The sequence below is a fragment of the Mytilus edulis genome, chromosome 6 (assembly GCF_963676685.1).
Source record: "Mytilus edulis chromosome 6, xbMytEdul2.2, whole genome shotgun sequence".
Classification (NCBI taxonomy): domain Eukaryota; kingdom Metazoa; phylum Mollusca; class Bivalvia; order Mytilida; family Mytilidae; genus Mytilus; species Mytilus edulis.
Genome location: NC_092349.1, coordinates 77501888 through 77527406, shown reverse-complemented (window position 1 = coordinate 77527406; position 25519 = coordinate 77501888). Strand labels below are relative to the sequence as shown.

General features: G+C 30.9%; 1 protein-coding gene across 14 annotated transcripts in view; it reads left to right on the top strand.

Annotated features, from left to right (window-relative positions):
* LOC139528479 (nitric oxide synthase, salivary gland-like) overlaps positions 1-25519 on the top strand; it is a 123963-nt gene that overhangs the window by 61528 nt on the left and 36916 nt on the right. For 13 of the 14 annotated variants that reach the window (XM_071324477.1, XM_071324474.1, XM_071324484.1 and 10 more), the window contains one exon: positions 18152-18176. The gene's annotated coding sequence lies outside the window, so the exon portion shown is untranslated. Of the gene's footprint in view, positions 1-10832; positions 10894-18151; positions 18177-25519 lie in introns of those variants that run through there. The other variant, XM_071324479.1, reaches the window with a different exon arrangement.

Sequence of the window (25519 nt, the reverse complement as noted above, 5' to 3'; positions counted from 1 at the left end):
CGGTGCCTGAAATCTGTAAAAAGAGTATTGAGTAAGTTTGGGAAGAAAATTTCAATATTTGATCGTTATGTATTAGGCTGTGATTATGAAGTTCCTGTAACGGTAGACAGAAATGAAACAATCTTCAAGATGACGGAAAAACAATAGATCAATTCTACAAACAAAATATTGATGTGATGGTTAAATAGTTGATAGAAATATTTTAATTAGCGAAAAATGGACCGTACACGTCAAGTAAGACGATTATTATGAGAAATAAACGTACTGGATTTATGACCATTCATGATCTGAGTTTTAATTACTAAATATTGAGAGGATGTCCGCATGATAAGTGTACAGGTATGTGATTTTCTTCAACAAACAAGATTTATTTTAATTTTTTGCAAATTCTTCTTATAAACTATTCCAAGTAAATTTACATTTCGTAAAAATTGAGGGAAGGAATTGATAATTGTGTTAAATTGCACTTTAATTGAATTAAATATGTTTTCATCAAGTCGATATATAAATTAGTTTTATTACTTTGTTAGTTTATTCTAGCATTTTGCTGTAAATTGTTTAAATGGTGGTCAAAAAAAGAAGAAGATATCAATTGATTTGTCAAGCCGATAAAACCTTATATATCATTATCTATCAGAGCACCACATATTTCTTTATACATAAAAAGTAAACATTGCTTAATTCGCACAGAAAAATATAAAGAATACTGTTGCTTCGAAAACGTATTTTTTTTTCAATTGTTATTTGGTAAAAAAGATGTTTCATTATACATAAAATAATTATGTATCATAATCTGCCTAGAAAAAGCAGAAATGTTAAATAAAATTATAGCAAACGTCTTTCAAAGTGTAAACTTTTAAGTTCAAATGATAAAACGTCACTGCTTAGTATATGACTGGTTACATTTCTACTTCGTTGCAATGATATTATTCGTGTTAGTATAAGACAAAAAAACGACCATCGTTATTATGTTTTGGAGTTTTACACATTTCTTCGTCGGTGCTTTGGTTTTACATCTATATAAAACAGAGCAATAGAAAATTCAGACAATTGTATACTGGATGTGTTGATACACTGACTGAACAATTGATTGCTTGCTAACATAAAGGAAAATGGAATATCCGTATAGTAAGGTCGAAACCTTAACCTTTCACAAATGAAATCAGTTTCTATTTTTCTTCAGTTACAAATATAGAATGACAAAGCTGAGTGTCTTAATTTGGATTTGATACTAGTTGAGTCGATACATTTTTTAACAAACATATAATGGTACAAATGAGAGTTAAGGAACAAATTCAAGGGCAAACTTCTACTTAAATATATGTTTTTAAATAAAACAACGTATATACCAAAAGAGCTAGGAGGCCTATTCTATTGAAATTCTTTTTTGTGCTTTGAAAGTATGCCCGTTAATAAACACGAATTCATTTGGTATTGATTTTTTCGATCGTCTCATACTATTTTTAAAATTCAAAGCACTATATGAACGAGGTGTATTTATTTCACTAACTTGAAAAGAAAGAAATTTTTAATCTCAATTAGACAGAAGTATCAAAACTATTGGTAAAACGACAAAAGAAATTAACAACAACCGACAAATCACTACATGTACAAAGAAAAATTAATGATTTAGATCCATATTGAAATACAGTTTTAGTTTTTGCTTGTATGTGATTAAAGCATATCAAATCTTTTGAAATTTGCTGTTTAGCATTTAATCATTTCAAACTATTATAATTGATTTCATTTGATAAAACTTCTGTTACATAAATGGGAATATGAATTGTTATATATATAGGACTCAAAATGTATAAAAAGAATGACGCGATTGCAGTTATGACAACCGGAACACTTTTTGGAAGCTGTATGAGGTCATGGTGTATCTTCTTATCTCAATTTAAACCACTTTTATGTGCCACTCATATTTTTCCAAGATGTTTCATTTTGAAAATTAATATTTCCATTTGCACCAAAAAAAATCTTGTAAATTGTAGTTTACCTATGTTCAATAGTCATAAATCGATAAAACGAAAACACATACTGGTTACAAACTAAAATCGAAGAAAACACATCAACCGAAAGAAAAAAAAACCGGAATAACAGAAACACTGAACTGCAAAAAAAAAACAAATCAGGAATATGACAGTTGTTCCCCATTCGTTTGGTGTGTTATAGCTTTAAATGTTGCCATTTGATTAGGGACTTTCCGTTTTCTATTTCCTAAGAGTTCAGTATTTTTGTGATTTTACTTTTTGACATGTATCTATTTATCGATCAAATTATATAGAGATGCGATATTTTAAAGGTATATATTCAGAGAAAAGATCTTTAAAGAAGTATGTTTATCCCAAGTTGTTCTCGAAAACCGATATCATTTTCATCGTTTTATCCTATTAAAATCGAAATAAGAGATGTCTGTAAACCCGTGATTCACCTTAAAAAGAACCACCTCACTTCTATCGTTACGTCATTTTTATTCTGACGTTGTACATCCAAGAAAATGAATGACTGATCAGAGGAATCAGTTCGACTTTAACTGAATTTAAACAGCGCAGAATCAGTGTTTGTCAAACATAATAATTTTCATGATTTTGATTTCATTTCTAATAGATATTACTTGATGATATTTAGTAAGAAGAAGTATGATATACCAAAAAAAAAAATAATAAAAAGGTACATGTGCAATGTAGATAAAAAAAAAATGAAAACGGTATTATAAATACATGACAGACACGACGAAAAGACAAATCTACAAAAGACTACATAGAAAACTTGATACTAGGCAAACAAACCCCACCAAAAACCAAGTGGGTAGAGGGTGGAGGATGATCACACAGGTCCTCATGTTGTCTCATTTTGTTTCTGTTGCTATTTGTGTTGGCTTTAAATCTTTTAATTGTGTAACAATACTTTCTGAAATGAACGCAATAGTATATCCATTAACCCTCCACATTAATAGAGTTTTACATTTTTATATAATGTATTTATTTGATTTTAAAGTCATAATTAAATATTAATTTTCATCTATATAATTTGTTGCATGTTAATCTTACGATTAACCATTTCCCCAGATTCTGCAAATAATAAAACTGACTGTTTAAGAGATATGTCTAACATTTTTGTAAAAAAGTGTCAATTCATTTGTAAAAGTTTCTATGCCTTATTTTCTACCGTTGCATGTTGAAAGGAAATAATTTACTGTAATTAAGTTGTCATTTTTATTGGTTTTTAACTTTAGTTCATTACACTATATTATGATTGATTTGAAATGTTTTTACACAAAATCATTTAAAGAATCCAATTAGCATGAATTACATGTGCAAGGTGAAGTACCAAAATATATTGGTCTGCTCGTACACTATTTTCTCAATGTTTGGTATGTTCTTGCTTCTATAAAACTTTGATGAATTTGAATTTTCGGTTTTAAAGCTATTCAAGTAAAAAAAAATATTTTTTTTAATTATTCTGATTTGAGCGGTACTGGTGGGTTTTATGAATATAAAATGGGCATTCGGAATTCAGCGCCCTAATCAGCACGACCACCAACATTCAGATCAGCATTTTTGTCGTAAACTATATTCTTGTCATAAAATTCATCCATTTTACCAAGTTCATATGTTTACACATAGAGACTTTCTGTGTGTTTATAAGAAGGTTTTAATTTTGATTTCAAGTTATATTTACTCGAATAATACCTACACACGACCAGAACTGGCTATTTGGGTGTTATTGTTTTGGTCTACATTAGTTTCTATCTTCTGCATTTTCTTTACGTACCCTGACCTCAACCAGGTTGTATTTTTGGGTCTGTTTTGCTCAATGTTGAGTTGTCTATGTTATATTTAGTAAGTTGTTTTCTTCTATCATTTGACCGTGCTATGGTGTTATCTTATTGGTGATGTGCCTTTTGTCCAGTCTACTATCTGTTATTCGGTATATGAATTCCCTTAATGGGAACTTCTTGCTTTACTTTTCTTTCCTATACGATCATAGAGTTCTTATGCAATGGAAATGTTTAAAAACAACAATTATCTTAGTGAGACAAGCATGTATCCGGAAAGTACTACTCTTTGACGGAATCAGATTTTAAAATTAACTTAGATTTGCATGTTCAGCATTATCCGAAGTTTAAGACATAAACCGTATGCAATTATGATAACCGTTTATGAAGTAACCAATCGCTTTGTTTTAATTGTCAATGGTATGATACATGACTATTAATGCATATTAAACACGTATTTGTTATTTATTTAATAGATCCGAAAGGAACATTGTATTTTTCAATATTCTCCAGAATTAAATGTACAACGTTCAAATACACTTGAAAAACAGCATGAGCGTAATTTAAGAATCTTTAATTAGCTGAAATATTTTTTCTATTGATTGAAATAGGGTCAGATACCATTACTGACACGTTCATAAACTTCTAAATGTATTTTATACACGTACATATTTATATTAGTGGGATGCAACCGGAAACTGACCTGAAAAATCAAGAAAAATAAATTAATTTAAAATTGATTTTATTGGCAATATGAAGAGTCTATAACACTAATAAGGTAGAAATAAATTGTCCATTCATTACTTGGTTTATAAAACAGAGAGAGTATTGTTCAAACGTTTAAACTTTTGACGTTATTTAAACAAGAATCAATTAATCGATCATAGTTAATTTTATTTCACATGATTATTTTTCTCAACATCAAAGTAAATAATAATAAATTTCCGTTCAAATGTCAAGAAGGAATTGCTGTAATTTGTCAAATATTCCAAAAGATAAAAAAAAGAACTAATTTCCGTATTTAAAACAAATGTATATCTATTAATGTTTTTTACATATCGTGGAATATAGAATAGATTTATTTCGAAAGAGTTTTTTGTATGTACAGTACAGACACACATCCAACAATACCACTGAATTAGAATATCCCGACTTGCAATAATCACATACACAAGTTCATGGACACTTAATTTTCCGCTAACCTGGACCAAACCAGATTTATGATTACGTATATAAACGCTCTTTTCGTCTCAACAGTGATCCTCAAATGAACATATTTAGAGGGCCAAACCAATTACAAAGCTGAAAAACTTAAGATTTAGAATATAAAAAAATGTCAAAAGGTTGGGTCTAATTATGCTAAAGAAATATATGCCCTGTAGGTAGAAAATCCTTAGTGTTGAAACATTTTTTGAGATGTATTTAAAGTAGGTTTATCGAAAATGACCGTATCAACATTGAAGTATAACAACTATCATGTGTTGTCCTTGTGATGCACTGCGAAACAGAAGTGGAATCAACCAAGTTGTTTTATTCATCAAACATACCAGGCTAGCCAAATCAGGTCGTTTTTTTTTACATAGGAACATGGTAAGACCAAATGCTAAAAAAATATAAAGTTTATCACTGGTTTTGTCCTTTTAAGGGTTATATGCTCACGTCAGATGTTTGTTGATATAGCATTCTTGAATTGTTTAAAAACAAGTTGAATAGTTTGAACACAATTTTTGAGCTTGAAGTATTTTGTTCATATATTTGTCGCTTGTTGAAGCCGATTTGTTGTCCTGTTGATTTCGTTTTAAATCCTTTTCATTTAGTGTTGCTAACTCGTGTACATATACTCATATGTCTTTCTAATATAACCTCCAATAATTATGAACTACAAAGACAGCAATTTAAACTTGTCTAGTCTATGTAGTTTTATTAATATTTATAATTTCAGTAGTTTACTTTTATAAATTGTAACAGAATTCTATGGAATCAGTTGTGTCTTATAACAAACTGATTTTTTAGACGTTCCTACGGGGTATCATATATTGAAAATGGTTCCTCTGGTAGTTGATGTGTTTCCCATGGTTTTGGTTTGTGACCCGTATTCGTTTCAGTTAGGTCGATTGATGACTATTGAACAGGGGTGTACTACAGTTGCCTTTATGCAGCATAGTATTGGAAACAAATGTTTAATATTTGGTAGTTTTTATTCGTTGGCTGTGTGCTTTTGAGGTTATAGTATTAGAGTATACACTTAAATGAATTTCGGGTTTATATGTATTTATCGAATTACTCTGTTTCACGTCGATGTATGTATATAGCCAATTAAGGAATTCAACGAACGCTGTTAACTGTCGATATTTCTCGAAATCATCTAGTTGGCACTTCTGAACTGATCTATAATAGACCAATTAACTTCTGTAAATTGATTAAACTACATCAGTATTGTTTCTATGATTAACTCTGTGTAATATTCTTTCTTTTCATATCATGAGATATAATATGAGTGTGTTAAACGATGTGATTTGTATAACATTTTTGTCTATGAAAAATGAAGATATTTACCAAGGAAGCAATCACAAACTTTAAATCGCAGAACAAAATAAAGTTTACTTCTACCCCTTCTTAAATGCAAAAAGACAACTTCTTAAGGTGGTACCTTACACTACAGGGAGATAACTCTGTAGTGTGAGTTAAACGTTTTAAATACATTGTGTTGTAAAGGGAATATTAAGCTTCTCAATGATCAAAATTGGTGTTTGTCAAACTGCTATATAACCAGTGTAATTTTTCTGATAAAATGGTTGGTTCAACATTTTTGAATTTTTTATATTTTTGTTATAGGGTCAAAGTAAATACTTTTTCAAAGTTTTATGAAAATTAAACGAACCAAATTAATTTTAGTGAAAGTGTTGGGTACCACCTTAAATGCAAAAAGACAAAAGGAAAACAATACTAGAAAATTATGTTCGGTTATTTTTTAAGGGCAACACAAGTTACCGATGTTCAAATTAGTTGGTTCACTTATTCATAATTCTAGCATAAAGAAACAGATAAAGATAAACAAAACAATTAAAAATGATAAAAGTTACCAGGTTTATAATTGTGTAATAGTAATAGCAATAGTAAAGACAGTTGAAATCCCAATTCCAAAACAAAAAGCATTAACAACAAAAAACTAAAACAGGTTGTGCCAAACATAGCGAAGGCAAACTAAAACGGGGGTACAACAACCTTCGTGTTTCGAGTAATTAATATTCTATAGAGGTAATTTACGGAAATATTGATAGATCAATGATATTTCCTGGCAGCACGAAAATGCTGCTGTTTTTGGTTTCAATATATATATATCGTGTGTATTAATAGAAACATTTTATTGATACGCATAATACGCAATATTTGAGAAGGCTGATCTAAATGAAGACGAACCAAACTTTGACAAATCAAAACCGTACGTTGATGTTTAGATAATCTTTTGCTGTGTATTTGAAAGTGGCGAGTGTATGTATCATGGATGAAAACCCATGTCTGCGTTTATTTCAATTAATCTTACTATTTGACGCGTGAATGTTTAAGTTTAGAAAAAAAGCTTACTAGATTTTAGGACAGTAATAACCATTAAAATTTTAATTTTGTTTCGGTTCATTTCTAGACATTTTATAAAACACTCACACTAAGGCGCGTCTCAACTCAGTCCTATGAAATACATATCTTTGTAAGAAAGTCAACAGAAATCCGCTATCAGTTGACGGAGACATAATTGATGTGTTAGTGTCGTTATATTCATACTGTCTATCTGTCGAATACATTGATTATAACTGACATCGCCGTGTTTGAGGTGTCGTTTATTACACTGAAATCTATTTGTTCGCAATATTGGGCTCAATTTTGGTTTTTCTAAGACAATGGTAATTGTCGCTTGTCAATATATTTTATATAAATGACAAGAGGATGAGAGATGGTTACAATTTTATTATTGGACGACACCTAGGTCTATAGTCCAGCCATTTATAACGCTCATGATGATAAGAATAACTTGTTATATTACAATATAGACAATTACGTTTGATGTGGAATGGCCGAATAAAGTAATTGAACGAGTTATATAAGGGAGTGAACATCAAAGAACATTAATCGTTTTAACACCAATATTGTAACCTTGTCTAAGGAAGGAATAGAGCTTTGGTGGAAGAAACTGAAAATGCATTTCATTCTGGTGTATTTCTTAATGTTGAAGAAACAAATTTTGCAAATCATTAAGGTTAAGATGTAAAAAAACTAAAGTAACAAAAACCTAAAGTAAGTTCAAACACAACAAAAACGAATGGATAACAACTGTCAAATGTCTGATTTGGTACACGCATTTTCTTATTGTAGAAAATGGTGGATTAATCCTGGTTTTATAGCTAGGTAAATCTCTCACTTGTGTAAATGAAAAACAAGTAAAGTAAAGAACTGTTTCCGTATTAGTCAATAATTTCATGGTATAGTTTGGTATTTAGCTGTATTATATAAATTAAGAAACAGAATACTTATATATGTGAAGCTCTCACATTGTCAGGTACATTGCTGTTAAAGCTGTAACAGTAAGGTAATTAATAATAGTTTGAGTGCCCACAACACGGTTCGTTAAAGCTGGTTAAACGAGATGAATGGTATCCTACACAAACGTCCCTCTTCAGAATGGGTTTAAATTCCGGTTGGCAGCTATACTGATGATGATACCTCTATATCCAAAGTCAACCTTTGGGTTTCTTTAGAGAGTCAACAAAACTGAAACAATACTGTTTGATATATTTAATTGTTCTTTTTTACTAGTAGTTATGATCTGACATGGGAGAACCTTTGTTCTCGTTTCTGTTCTCTCTAACTGGATGTCAAAAACTCTCTTTTGAATTAAGATGAATGCAAATTTCAATAGTGATTGGAGTATCAAGTCAGTAAGTTGAGTGTTACAAATCAAGCAAGCCCCTTAAATAATGAATAAGGAAAATAAATGTAGTCCTCATGAAATTATTAGAGAACTTTGAAGTTCGGTATTTTTGTTATTTTACTTTTTAAACGATCTAAACGCGAGTGGTTAAAAGTGAATTAACCTCTCTGAATTGTTCTTGTCATTGCAACCGGTCTCGCTTCTTTTGGAATTTATTCGATTTCCTTAGTTTTTATTTGCCTCCTTAATTTGTATCTTCTTTTCGATTGAAAAGATTTGAAAATCGATGAAATTCTGTTGCCGAAGTTTTCGGATATCATCATGATTTGGTTGACTGAAACGGACAATCTGCGTCAGATGACAATGGATATGTTCCATTTCTATGAGCCTCGTTTTTGTTCTCCATCCACACTTTTGCAAATTATGAACGGATGTTAACCTCTTATGACTGACACAATTTTGACAATGATTTTGATGGCCCCGTAACGAAGTCGGTGCCATATAATTTTACCCTTGTCCGTCATTCCGTGATTCCGCAACAAACCATTATACGGACTTTTTTTCTAATCGCTTTCAGATACTGGGCTGATATTTGATATGTGAGTTAACCACGATGAGTTACAGATCAAGTTTAAGTTAAGTTTCGCTCCGCTGATTTTTGCCAAAATTAAGGGTTTACGACTTTGAAAATTGTTGAAAATCACAGTTATACGGACTTTTTTTCTATACGCCTTCAGATTTTAAGCTGATTTTTTTTATATATGAGACTACCATCATGTTTGTGTCCACATGTGTTCTTGAAATTGCAGATTTAAAAAAAAAATTTGAGACGGGGCCATTCGTGTCTTTTCGACACATCTAGTTTTTTTTCATGTTACTTGTCTATTAGACAAGGTGTCTTAATTGATAGATACCATCATGACTTGGTTGACTGAAGCGGAAAACTCTAGATCAGACGACAACGAATATGTTACACTACTATTAGCCGTGTTCCTGTTCTTCTTTTGTACTTGAGTCAGGTATATGACAGTTGTTATCCAATCTTTTGATGTGTTTGAGCTTTTGATTTTGTCATTTGCTTAAGGACTTTCGGTTTAGAATTTCCCCGTAGTTCGGTATTATTTTTTATTTTTACTTTTTGCAGATAATGACCATATGTTTATGACCCGATGGGGTCACAATTTGACAAGGAAGGATTGTTTTATGTTTATGTAGCTCAATCTTTATTTTTCTATATATTTGTTATGGGGACGGTTGTTTGTCTTTATATCCTGGTGTTGTTTAACCATTTTTTGCGTGTTCGATGATTATGTTTTGTTTCCCCTTATTTTGTTATTTGACATATAATGATATTTGCTTTGCTGATTCCTTTGTTATTGTGTTGCTGCCACCTGTTGTAACGTAATATCTCATAATATACAAATACATCAAATAATAAGGCGATAATTATTGAAAATGATAACTTCTTCGCTGATGGTACTCGCTAATTGAATATGTTTAGATTAATGTAGTGAAAATGTTAGATTATCACAATCAAAACTAATTCTAATTGGCTCTATAGTTGTATTGTTTTTAACAATAACGACGATCTCAACATGGTTTCCTGAAATGAAAAGGATACGATTACCAATATCCTATTCCGTTATCGTTGCAGGAAATAGTGAAAGATATGACTATTTCATTATAAATGGGACCTTCCCTTTCATTCTTTGAACCATATATACTCCGGTTTTATTATCCTAACCGTTCCTAATACACTCAAATTTTATAATTCCTGATAAACATACCCATCTGTTGAATCAACAACAAATTCGTAAAATCATTGAAAGAGCAATAAGTTTATTGTCCAATATATAATAATTTCTAATTAAATTCTATTTGCAGTGAAATGAACAAGGAGACAAGTATTTAATTGTTCTTGAAACCAGACTGCATCATTAATAGTTGATTGGTACTTTTGATGTAAAGTACACATATAATTCAACAAATAGAAGGACTGTATTACATAAGGGCATGGCTGTCTAATTTTATTGAATTTTTTAAAAATATCAGGTGATAAGACAAATGTCAATAATGTTTGAATACGTACAGGCAGCTCTGGCATTTAACAGTCTTCATATTTGACTCTTGAAAAGTTTTATAGTACACTCGGAATACTAAGAACTATGTATTAATTGGATTTCAAAAAGTGAGTAAATTATTTGTTTTGATAAGATATTTCCATAAAAACTGTGACATACACAAAAGCAAGGGCAGATTAAGAGGATACTTGGTGGATGTTTGTCCCTACGTTTTACCACACACGGTTTTTTGTTAAAAAAAAATGTAATATGGCACTTTGCTGCCCATTTTTGTGTAAGTTGAAAAACTCTTTGCTCCTACATCATTAACTTATATGTCATATACCGGACCTGTGGATTTCGGAAACTCTTGCCTTTTAATCAAACGAAGATATGTTGAGTATGTGATGCTATTTATATATTCTTTGTTGGCGAATATCATACAGGAAAGGGCGAATATCATACAGCGAATATCATACAGGAAAGGGCGAATATCATACAGGAAAGAATAAAGTATAACAAAAATACAGAACTCCACGTTAAATTCAAAAATAGCAATTCCATAAAAACTAACAAAATTAAACTATCATTTAGACGTTATCTACTTACAGAACGAATCGTATACAAATGTCATAGTCCTGTTTTGGTACAGGCATTGTAAAATCAGGTTTAATCTACCATTTTCTACAGAAGAAATGTCCGTACCAAGTCAGGAATTTGACAGTTTTTATCCATTCGTTTGATGTGTTTTAAGGTTTTAATTGATTTTGCCATTTGATTGGGGACTTTCCATTTTGAATTTCATTTTGGGGGAAGTACCTTTTGTCCAACAGTCCAAGGAGAAAAATACAATTGAATGAAAAGAACTGAACGTAAATCATGAAATTGTATTGAGCATACTTCTGTATTGTTTCCACTACAGTGAGAACTTTTATATAGACAGCTAAATTACTTTACAGTTAAGTGTGCAAAATGATCTGCCAACTATAGTTCGTTATCCAAAATAGATAATTTTATCGTTATTTTAGTAGTTCCCGTAATTCAATGATAGTCACACGCGGTTACATAGCGGTGCTGTTTTTACTTGACGCCATTTTTTTGTAGAGATTTTATCTGCTAATACAATCCGCCAGGAAATCAGTGATTCGCCAACGGACTTTATTTTTATTAGATATATTTTGATAAATTCTAAATTAGATAATGTGGTATATGGTTGCAAATGATACAAATTTCGCAATACAAGAAAGCACGAAGGTGTATCTTTGCGTCTTTTGATAAAACAAAATGAATCCTTGTATCTTTGACGAGCTAGTTTATGTAAACAAATTTTGGTCAACGCTGTGCCTTCAATATTACGCGAAACCCATTTTGTAGAGTAAGCATTAAGCGCACAGTGCGTTGTTTTCGGCTATTAATATTTCATAGTTATGTTTTAGTGGTTGTGTTTGTCTTGTTTTTGGTCATATGGTGGTTGTGTTTGTCTTGGTTTTTGGTCATATGGTGCATTATGAATTTGTATTGCCACTTTGTTATACCTCTTTTATTCTGTGCAAACACTGGCAAAATAGATGCCTTTAGAATAGAAAATAGTAACTCTTTCTTGAAGTTATTTCTAAACAATAATCGTACATTTAAAAGAAAGTATTTGTTTAACTGTGACATTCTAAATAAACACGCAATTGTTTGACTGTGGTATTAGAAATATACATGCAATTGTTATACTGTGGTATTAGATTTATACATACAAATACATGAATGTTTTATTTTCATTATTTATCGAGCTGAAGCAATAGAATCTTTTAAAACTGGGAAATATAGAAAATGTTTATCTTTGCTGAATATTGATATAAAAAATTGGGGGAAAAAATAATGTAAATACAAAATCCAAAGATCTTTCTGGTCACCAATTTTCGAAATGTTCGACAGTCAATAGCATGTTACAGTTCCCAAATTAAACCTATTTTGCAGAGCTTACGTCGGACTTGTAACGTAAAATTAGTATATAGAAATATTATCTTTCTGTGAATATATATACAATATATTTGTATGAGCTTTAGAAACTGGACGAAAAGCGAAGCTCGCCGAGCTTTTCTCCTGTTTCGCAGCGAGTACAAATAAATTTTATATTTTCCGACAATGTACATATATTGTTTTTATCCTGAAATTTACTCCCAACACTTGAAAATATAGTTATTTAAATCTAAATCAGTGTCTCTAATCTTTCAAAGAAATCGACGGACCGCGAAGAGGACCCCAAAATGGACTGGTTCGAAAAAGAAATATCCACGTTACCGTATGCTCAACATTGAGGGCGGGATAACAGGAGACGCTTTTTGTAAAAGTACAAATAAAGCTTATAGAATAACTAATCGAAGAATTCATATAGAGAAAAATATTCAACGCGTGACCGAACAACACATTAATTCACGAATGCGCGTAGCGCATGAGTTATTAATTATCAGTGTTGTTCGGTCACGAGTTGAATATTTTTCGTTATTTGAATTCTTTAATAAGTTATTCTTTTTATTACATTGGCAAATGCCTTTTTTTAAAAGAAATTAATGTAAAACATGTAAGGAACTATATCTTTTTTCTACGCATTCACAATTTGTTTTGATCCGCCGTTATCGACGTCTTGGCAACGCCTATTGTTGTGTGACGTGAGAGTGAAATAACCACGTTTATTTCACATGTGAAATTATCGGTTTTTATTTAACGGGGAAATCAATGTAATTCATTGCAACCAAAGTAATAAAAATGTTTATGTGTGTACCCTTCATTTGTACAATAGTTGGCTGATTGCAGGATAAAACGATTTAATAGTTGCGTATGTGTATATTGAAGAAAAAAAATCAAAATGAACATGCCGCATTAAGTTTATATTTCCTATTTGGAGAAATCCAGACATTGTGACTTGGATGGAGAGTTGTGTCATTGGCACACAAAACACATCTTCTCATTTCTATGCCAGTATGGCTATTCCCCCATGCTAATCCTCGTGGTCTTGCTACATAATGAAGTTGACCACTATCATTTTTGAACAGCCTCAACAAAGATCCAAGACAGGCTTCTCACCTCAAGTATACAATTGTATAGTAATACTTTAAATGACCAGTTTTCTATCATATATTAATGACTATCAGCACTCTGTTGTATGGAATTTGCAATCTTAAATTTGATGCTCTCGTGAAATATTTCAAATGTCTATCACATTCCCACATTTACCGGCATTTTACCAGCAGCATGCCAAATTTCCCGCCCTTAATTCCAGACGACCCCTATCACATGCAGGACCTACTCGTTGTATTATTTATTAATATGCTTTCGTCTTGAACATGAATGAAATACTTGCCACTGATCGTTAAGCAAAATAAACTACAATCACTTAATCACTTTTTGAAAAAAAAAAAAAAAATAGGTATAACCGACCGTACCTTGACTTATAATGGTTTACTTTTATAAATTGTGACTTTGATGTAGAGTTGTCTCATTAGCACTCATACCACATCTTCCTATATATATAAAGGTACTTTTTAACTAGCTGTTCCTTGTAAGCCAATGGTCCGTGTTGAACACCGTACTTTGACCTATATGGTTTACTTTTACAAATTGTGACTTGGATAGAGAGTTGTCTCATTGGCACTCATACAGGAGAGTTGTCTCAATAGCACTCATACCACTCTTATATCTTATTAAAGACCATGCATTCCTCCTGTGTGATTCTTAAATCAGAAAGCAGTCATACTCCTTGACTCAAGGATGAGAAAAAATATTGAAATAGTTTTATTTTAACAAGAGGATTTTTTCCATTCTGACTTAAGTTGTTATGTTGCACATATACCTATAAAATATATTTGTATTAAAAATTCATAGTTTCTGTATCATTTTGCAAATAACATATCGATTTCTTGTAACAAAATACTGATGTTCTATAAGGCTTTTCTGTAGAATCGTACGCCATTGAAAATAAAACGGCATTTACTCTTAAATCCAACACAGCTACAAAGAGTTAGAAAACCGGCGGGAGAAGTTTAAGACAGTTTAAGGGAATATTTTTTCATCTCGCTTCGTGTCATTTCGAACTTATTTTTATCGTCGCTTTGATCTGCCTTTTATATTGAGACGGTAGATATTCAATTTGATAATGGAAAAATGAAAGACAACATTTGATACTTAAATTTAAATTTTAATGACAAATGAAATATATGATACATTAATGTATTGTTTTGCAAAATAATATAGCATAAATCAATGATTTGCATAAAGTCTTCTTGGTTTTGAATTGAAACAAATCAGGACAGTAGACATTTAAAAAGTGTCTGATTTTACGTACAAAGCTAAAAAAAACAAAAAACATAAAAGAACGAAAATTCGTCATTCCCTTTATGCATGCAAGTATAATTAGTATGGCGTTCATTATCACTGAACTAGTATATATTTGTTTAGGGGCCAGCTGAAGGACGCCTCCGGGTGCGGGAATTTCTCGCTACATTGAAAACCTGTTGGTGACCTTCTGCTGTTGTTTTTTCTATGGTCGGGTTGTTGTCTCTTTGACACATTCACCATTTCCATTCTCAATTTTAAGGATAACGCAATAAGAAGATATAATAATAAACTTCATTGTACTATTTTTTTTTATATTAACAAGGTAATGCTTATCTCATTTTTTATGGTGCTTTACACTAAATCCGTTGGATATGCACTGATTGATAACTCTGTTTTGGGGAACATGATATTTTTAGATTTAATTGCTTTGAACTGGTATAACCCCTTCACATCTCTCCCAAGTTGGGATGCCGTATTTCATTGGATGTTGTTTGTTGCTGGATATTACATTTCGGGTCTATTCTAGCTAACTATATGCTATATAGCTGTTGATCATTGTTGAATGTCGGACGGTAACTACAGTTGATAACTTCGACGTCATTTGATCTTTAGTCTTATAATTCTAATTGCAGTTTTCAGTAACTTCGATCACTCTTAAATCAGTACTTAGTGCATTTCGTCTTAATGTTTGTTGGATTTTTATTTTGCTCTGTGCCAATCTGATGACTCAAGCCATTTCAAACCTAATTTTACAGTGTGTTTGTCTACTCTTATTGTATTGTCATTCTAATGTATGAGTACTTTTCTTTTCTTAGTAAATTTCAAAATGCCTTTTTTTCTCGTCAAAAGACCACCCTGTTAATTAACTACCCAAACGCTATTAGGTAATAAACGAAGAAAAAATAAAGATTTTATAATTTGTTTAAAGTTTGCATTTGAATATACTATTAATAGAAAATCAATGGTATTGTATTAACTTTTTAACTTCATCAAATAATGTGTCTTGTAGAAGTATTCTACCTTAATGTGGTTCAATTATCCGAATACGTTTTAACTGTTCCAAATATAAAACTCCCTGTAAGAAAGGATGTGTTAAAAAAAGGGACATAATCTTTATAAAAAAATACTCATGTATGTATACTATAATATACTTGGTGTAAGAAAGGATATGTGGTGTACTTAAATGATGTAACAAACCCATAACAGACAGGTTGGAAGAAACAATTTTTTAAAGAAAAGGCGCTTTCATTGCAGTTCCTCATCTTAAAAGTTGTATTTAAATATAAAATTAGACTTTTGCAGACATTCATTTGCTAGTCATATATAAGTGCAATAACCTAAATTGAGTAAACAATCCAACATACGTTATATACTAACCACTGTATTACATGGGTATCATCAAACTGGGTAAACAACCCAACATACGCAATATACCAACCACTGTATTACATGGGTATCATCAAACTCAGTCTACAAAACAATAATCATAAGATTTATACATTAATTTATTACAAATTGGTTTCCTTTCTAATCTTGTACACTGCTGACGAGAGGTTAATAACGGTAATATATCAATAAAACAACCATCAAACCTCCCGTACCAATTGGCATTGATTTCACTGATAATTTCTTACTATTCTAATTTTTGATCGCATTGGGAGCAATATGTTCATTTTTCCGGAAAAAGAAGATAAGATATCTTTTTCACCCTAGTGAACACTTATGAAATTTGGCACTCGGAATTATACAATAATTTCCATATTAAAGTTATAAAGGTTAGAAATCGAGGAGATAATCATTTGACAAATAACTTAATGGAATCTTGTCAGAACGACTGTGGTAAGTGGGAGATTATTTTACTTTTTTTAACAGAAAATATCGGAATCTGTGATTTATAATCATGTAATGTTTTAACGCTTACTATCATTTAGCTTTACATGCATATAAACTTCAGACAGTTTATACGATTTTTTAATATATTTTTTGAATTATCAGCAAAAGTCTGGGGAAAGTTCATATTTTTAAAATTTATTCTTCTATATTTTTTATCTATCTTTTAAAATTGATTTACAATTATAACCATTTATACAGAAAAAAAACAATGTTTGTTTCCGTTTCTTTACGTAACTGAATTACATGCCGCTGTTTTTTTGTTTTTTTTTACTTGATTCTCAACAGAACATGGTAATAAACGAAGATATGCTAATGTTCTTGCAGGTAGACTTTAGGTAGACGAAAACTATTGTTTCAGACAAAACGCATGTATTGAGAGCAATGTGTTGGACGTTCGGTCGTAAAGTCTCCATTTGAGTTTCTATCCATGTTCCTATATTCCTATGGTCAAAATCAGTAGCAATATTTATTTACATTTCATGACATGAATCGGAGATTACCTTTTTGATTGTTAGAATATTTTCCCAATGTCTCATCAACTTTATTCGGATCATTATGGAATCCTTTGTTCATTTCAACGTAAATTATTATTAAAAAAAGCCCTGATTTGAAACTGAAAAAGGTCTAGATATTAATTAAACAAATTTTGAAAACTTTTAAAGAGTTGATAAATTATAAATTGTATAAAAACGATAAAAGCATTTTTATATTAGATATAACATTAATCATAGTTCACACTTGTGTTTTAATGGTGTACTTTTAAAGTTCCTTAAATCATATTACTATTTTATCTATAAATATGTTTTTATTCATACATATGTTTTATTGCTTTTTGATATAAATGACGAAAAAACCCGAATCCGAATTAACGACTCGTTAAAATGCTGTGGTTGGTTTGACTAATGGACACCTCTTATTTAGATATATTCCACTTGCCAAAAAAAAAAAAAAATGAAACATAAATAACACAAAAAAGCATTAAATTTAAATTAAAAAAATTAATTCTAATGCGTAATATCGTCCCTACTTCGGGGGCGTCTTATACGTACATGTTAGTTTTTGTATATATGTAATACATTTTCAAGCGTCATGAAACCGGTCAATTATATTCAAAAATTACTACGGTATTAAGCGATAATAGTAATAATTTTGTACTTTTTTCTGCAGAGAGAGACCAGATGACTGTTACATGGTGAGTAGCTTTCTTTACTATATTCCTCATTAGCCTTCTAAGAACTTATATCAGACAATATGCTGTTAGTTGATCAAGTATATTTCAAGTTCAGTATGAATTTCAAAGTTTTTACTTGTGAAGAACAGGTTTAAATGCTTGATACTTTAGAAATAATACAAGTTCAAAACAAAATGTCACCCATTTTGTCATGGCACACAGTATTCAGCTCTTTTTTTTTTAAAATTTGATGTGACGTATATTGTATAAAAAGCTGTCTGAGTGATGTTAAAGGTTGGAGGCGTTTTTCAATAGCTATGTAGTATTTGATTGCAGCATATTTTAGTTCAACTATAAGAAATTACAGTACAATTTACTATTCCGGAGCGAACGACTTAAGCGCAGGGGTTGGCATCGCCTAAAGCTTTCAGATCGAATGACTTCGTTCGTCCTTAACTTCGCGAACTGTCCCAAAGAGATCCTTTCTTTATTTGTCCAATTGGTTTTGTGTCTTATGTTAATTGTTATTTATATTCTAACAACAATATCTTGTCGATAAATATTAAGGAATATCATTTAGTCTCGCGCTAGAATTTATTACATTCAATTGATTCTTTAGTACTTTTGGTTTTCTTTAAAATATATTAAGAAAAAGAAAACGTCTGAATTTGAGGTCTTCTGCCATTAAAAAACTAATTACAACGTTATAACAAGTTTCGGTGACATGTTTCGTCAATCCTATCAGAAAAAGCAATAAAGTCACATGTCAAATGTTATAAAGAGGTGCTTATATCAGTTTAAAAAGCTCAACTAGTCTAACGTTTAGAACGTGAGGAAACAATATGTCTCATGTATTAGACTCCAATATCATGGATAAAAGTATTGTTTGATATTCTCTCCTCATTTTGTACGCTTTGACTATACATATATTGTCTACTCATATAGCCAAGGTCGTGCCAAACTATGCTTTCGTTTTTTAAAGATACGAGTGGCATGTATAAAAATTAGGAGATGTGGTATGATCGTCAAACCAAAGTTCAAATCAAGTGCATGTAATCAATTATAGGCAACAACACGTCCTTCAACAATGAGAAAACCCAAAACTGTATATATAGTCGGCTATTAAAGGCCCCGACACGAGAAAATGTATGATTCTATGATATTTATTCCGAAATATTTAAATTCATAGATATGATAAAGTACATGTATGAAATCACACTTTTTCGAAAGACAATCAGTACGACTGATAAAGATATTTGTTAGTATTTTTTTTTTTTTTAATGTTTTACAATATAGTTCATGATAGGTGATCTGGGATACTTGTATTCTCCAGACTTATGTAATAGTTTAGATAAGATCGTTAAAAAATACCTTGTAGACGTAATGAATGAACGTTCTTTTCAAATTGATAAGATTTCCAATGTATAATATCTTGAACTGTGTGTGAACGTTTTCAGTGTTAAGTTGGTTTTTTTTTTAAATCTTTTATGGATGAAAGATTTCAAAGTATTTGTGCATATGAAATTGTCACTGTAAATAACCAATTTATTATGATATTTTAGCGTTAATGTATTTATAAGACTTTTAAGGCCTTTTGCAAGTATCTTATACCATTTTTACTACAATCATATAATGTTGTTTGTAAATACTATGATGTGCATTTTTGATGACGCAGGTGTCATTACCCTGCTGGTATGCTGCATAATAAAATATATATACATATATATATATTAATGTTTTACAAAAGGTTAAATACTTATAAGATTTAATTACTCTGCTTAATTATGTTTAAGAAATATCTGCTAAAACATATGCGTATTGGACGTACATTTGGTCTCTTCAAAATCATTGCATTTGCTTAAAAAAATATTTGACCCTTCTCAGACTGTACAAAATTCATTGGCATCATTTCGTGTTATTTATTGTACTAGTATTCAGTTGCATAATTAAAACTAAATAAAGAAAATTTTGAATGAAAAATGTGCCCTTAATATAGTTCTGGTTTGAACCGTAATTTACACGATGGCATTTTTATTCTATTGCGAGGGAAAACCTATAACCATCACAAATCTTGTAAGGGAAATGTCGAGAGGACTTATTAATACCTTAATTGAATTCAAAAGTAATAAATCACTACAATTGTTTTAATCTTAGGATCAACATGCTACAGTGCAGTAAATATCAACAGGTTTAATCTTATTGGTAAAATGACTATAGTCAGCTAACTGACAAAACCAAAATCTCTGAAAAGAAGATTTTGTATTAAAAATTGAAACTTAAAGCAACATGAACATGTTAAGATCTGTCTGTGTACACAAGTGTACTAAGAGTACGTTAATTATGTACATTTATTCAACAATTTTCATATCTTTTTTTAATCATTCATACAGATTAAATTAACGTTCTGAAACCGGTTGGGGAAAATGTCATGATAAATATCAAAAAGTTGTGAAACCTGTTGGAGAAAAATGTAGCTCATTCAATTGTTTTTTAGTACATTGAGAGTGCACACCATTATTGGCATCATTTCGCTTTTTTTTTTATAAATCTTTTTATTCGTATAGCGCTCTATAAAATTGGTTCTTGTTTAAGACCTTCAAAATTTGAAGGGTAATTACTGAAAAAATAAATTCCATACATCTACCCGATATTTTATTTTGACTAAACTATTTCCTGTTTAAAATTCGACCTTTCAGAATTTAGTGCTATTCAGTTTTGCGATATTTACAAATGCGAACATCAACGTGTTTTAATATGTTTCAAATGTTCTAACAAATGGGAAATCAAACTATGATATAACGTCATTTTCATTTTTGTGTACGAACAATGAGATAACCCATAATCTGTAAGATTTTGAAAATTTGTACATTTTATATTTTTTAACTTCCTGGTTATTCGTTGTTCTGCTACTTCATTAACGGTCAAACATTTACACTCTCTTACTGATTTTTCTTCACCTATAGTTTAATAGCAACACTACTAGGAATAGAAATTTGCTGAAAAAAATAATTCATATCAAACTTTGCTTCGATGTTCATAATCGAGTTGCCTTTACGTACATTGACACAAGAAGCATATAGTAAAGTATCATATACGGATAGCTCGAGAAACGGAGAACTCGAGAAATTCTAAACTGTCAAAAATCAAGGGGGAAGGGAATCATCGTATTAAATTGAAAAACGGCAATGATAACAAAGAAGACACGACAGTTAGCAATGCCAGCAACTTCGGTGTGGTTCCTGATTTTGAAGTGGAATGTTATTGATATGATTGGTTATGAATAGGAAAGTAAAATTTAGAAATTATAAAATTATGAAATAAAAATATAACTTGAAATAAATAAATTCGTTTATACTTTTATATGTTTGTATTTAAAACTAAAGTAACTTCTATAAGATGATATACATGTAGTTGATACTTTACAGTTTGGTTTACGACTTTTACCCAATATTTGATGCATAGTATTAAGGGCGCTTTAGAAATGGTCAGTGTTGGTATCATTATTTAACGAACTATAGAAGTTTTGTTAGTACTGTGAAGGTCCGTCTCATATCAATAACTTGTTCGTGGGTCTATTTATCCAACAAAACAAACAATACACATCAATACTATAATCACAAATTAAATTTTACTGTGAATTCTTGCTTCTCCAGTGTCAAGAAATTAGGAATATTTTATAAAATTCAATAAATCTCCCCGTGCTAATGAACTAATCAAGGGAACAGTATTGGTCAATATTTGTGGTCAGCAAATAACTGTATTGATAACAGGTGTGATTCATACAACTTTCTTCATAGGTTAATTTCATAATTCATACATTTAATCTATATTTCTATTTGTTTCATAACTTAAATGATATGAGCAATTATTATATTTGTTCCTTTAATTATGTCAGGGTAAACAGAACTGGTGCTATATTAAGCTATGTCATTTAGTTATATATAACTATGTATTTTAACATGTTACATGGAACTAAGAAGATGTGGTATTGGTTCCAATGAAAAAACGCTTCATCCAAGCCACAATGTGTAAAAAGTAGTGAAAACAATTATAGGTCAAAGTAAAATAATAATTCCAGACTGTTGTTTTTATTGCAGACAATTTTATCATATGTCTTACACTCTAGTGCTGTAGACTCTAATATCGGCCGATGTAATTTTTTTTTAAATATATTTAAAGATCTTTAAACAGCAATGAGAATAGTCTGGAGTGAAAATGATAACTTTCAGAAATGCCCAGCGTCATTTTGTGCACAAATTAGTATATAGAAAATGAAATGACAAAATACATTCATAAGTTTTCTTTTAAAGTGTCCATTTCGAACAGTACTTAACGCTTGACCGCGGACTGCTATCATTTTTTGTTTGCATGACCTTGCGAATACAGTAACGATCAGCTAGACTGCCATAAAACCCGTTGTTAGTGTCACGTTAGGCACGAGTTGCATGTTTGGTATGTCTGTACTGTATTACATATGAATAATAATCCCCTCTTCTAAAATCTGAACTAGAAAATGAATTATACTTCTGTGTAACATGTACTTATTTATAACGTTACGTGATAAGATCGTCGGAATCTGTCAGATGATACAGCCTTTAAGTCCTTGAAAATTTCCATCTCATCTCTCGAAGTAATAGCTGAGATATCAGTGATGTTTGTATTGACGGAATATTGTGAGATGTACAAATTCAGATGTCCAATAGCGTACTATAGTTCACTATATATTGTTTATAATATTGTTTATACAATCATTTAATTATATAAGCTTTGGTATACATAGCTGTCTCCAATGTTGAAATCTTCAGTCAAAATGGAAGGAACATTAAAGCTTTATTTTTGTTTACACTTAATTTGATAAACATATATTATTATAACGATTAACCAAAAATAATGAGGTGTGGCATGATTGCCAATATACTGACCATCAACCAGAGAGAGGGAGAGAGGGCACCACACATTCAGGGTGACCTGAGGTGCTCCAGTAGCAAGGGTAGAAATGGAACAGTTAACATCATAATTAAAAGGAAAACAGACAACAATATACCAGAGACAAGTAACAAACTTGACCACTTATATGAAAGAAAGACTATGTTTTTGTAAGTGACAATCCTAATATAAAAATAATAATTAAAACAGACGGTGCACATGGCATAATGTAATAAAGTTTTAATTAAAGTTTCATCTGAAATCTAGTGACTACTCAGTGAGAGTACATAAAAGATTAGTATCTTTTTTTGTTGTAAATATGACAAATCAAATTAATTTGGAAACTACGATAACAATATGGATCAAAATAGGAGATATAAAACAACACTATATACTAAAGATTCATTGAAAGTTCCACTGAAAGTTCTACCATTGAAAGTTCCACTGAAAGTTCTACTATTGAAAGTTCCACTGAAAGTTCTACCATTGAAAGTTCCACTGAAAGTTCTACCATTGAAAGTTCCACTGAAAGTTCTACCATTGAAAGTTCCACTGAAAGTTCTACCATTGAAAGTTCCATTGAAATCCAAAGTGTGGATAGATGAACTGGAACCAGTTTAACCACATGCATACCCACCTTTCAGTACCCGAGACCCGATCATGCAATACCTTAAAGGGTAACCAAGTCGTAATGCACGTTCGATGCAGTAGTTATTGGGTTCGTAAAACATCAAAACTTCATGACGAGACATTAGTCATAAACCCACGTATAGATGTACTTAACGAAATATAAAAAATGTTTAAATATACACAGTCGGAAACCAGGTTGAAATAGAACAAAAGAATCGAAGCTCTTTGTTAGAGAAGACGATAAATGTTTACTGTATTGTTTACTCTAGTGACAAAATTTTTAATAGTTAATAGAAACAAACAAAATTGCAATTTTCTTCTCAATTACGAGGTGTTTTATTTTTTTAACACCATTTGCATAAGTTTTCAATTTATCTAGTACATAGTTAAGCAGAACAATTAGATATCAAGTCGACGACATGGGTATCTTTCAAGTTGGATAAAGAAAATGCATAACCTCCGATTTTTATGAAAAAATTACCACGGACGGAAAACATATCAATCTATTAGTTCAGTAATTTTCGTGTCTGCCCTTCCATTATGTGACTGAAGAAAAAATTCCAAAAAATGGGTAACAATTGTATCGAAAAGAGAAAATCGAGTACACCTTTTTATGTTAGGGCGTGTTTGAGTTGAGTATTTTGTCTTGATATCGTACAAAGTAAGAATATTTCATACATCGTCTCGCTTCAGATTCTATCATTTTTATATATTAAAGCTACAGGTTGACTTTATAACACAAAAAAATCACAGTACTAAGAGATGAAATATATGGGTCAAGTGAAATACCTATGTAATGAGTCTTTCAAGTTGGATGATGAAAATGCATATCTTCGAAAAATTCTAATTTTTTGTGTGTGATTACTAGGGTTTATAGTCTTCATACACTAAAAAAAATCTAGTCTGCCCTTCCACGAAATATTTAATTAGAATTTTTTTAAATGTTTATGAATTTTCGAAAATTCCACCTGACAACGTTGAATCAATGCAGACTAGATTTTTAACTGATGCTCATTAGCTTTGTCTTTTAAAATACAACTGACATATAAGGATCGTAATGGTGCAATGTGGATAAATTTATCGGTTTCCAAGAGCAATATTGGTAGCGCGTCATCCCTACAATGGCTTCCATTTCTACGATTGTGAAAATGAACTGGCGTAATGGGGAGATAATTTTGACGAAGTAGACTCCTGACTGTACAATCAAGCATTCAGGCTTAGCTGTAGCAATAAAATTTAAAAGTCCAATCTTTCTCTCTCTATATATATGTATTCTCTATTGAAAGTTGGCCGTTTGAGACGTAAAAATCATTATCAATAATTATTTCAATGCACCATTAATTTTATGGATGAAGTATATAGGTTTTACGTGACATATGCGTATCTATATGTCGTTCCGCTTCTTTACTCACTGTACTATCGGACATTCAACGCAAATATCTATTGTCGATCTTTTTCTGTTATGATTGTACAGTTCTATCGGACATTCAACGCCAACATAATAATATCTAAAGCCATTTAGTTAACATTGAAATTTATAATTTTCATTTAATATTTAGTCAACGATTCGTTTGAATGCAACACGTTAAAATCTTTCAATTACGTTTGATTTCTTGTATCGGAGGTTCGTAAGGTTGTCTTGTCCTGACAAAAATGTCAATGCAATACTACAACACTTCTCGGAAACCAGTAGTATGGCACATGCATATGGGGAAAAAGATATACAGTCAAACCAAGGTCGAAAGGGGACGGTCAAATAATTATTTGATATAGCAAAATGAATTGAAACTATAGTTCCATTTGAACTG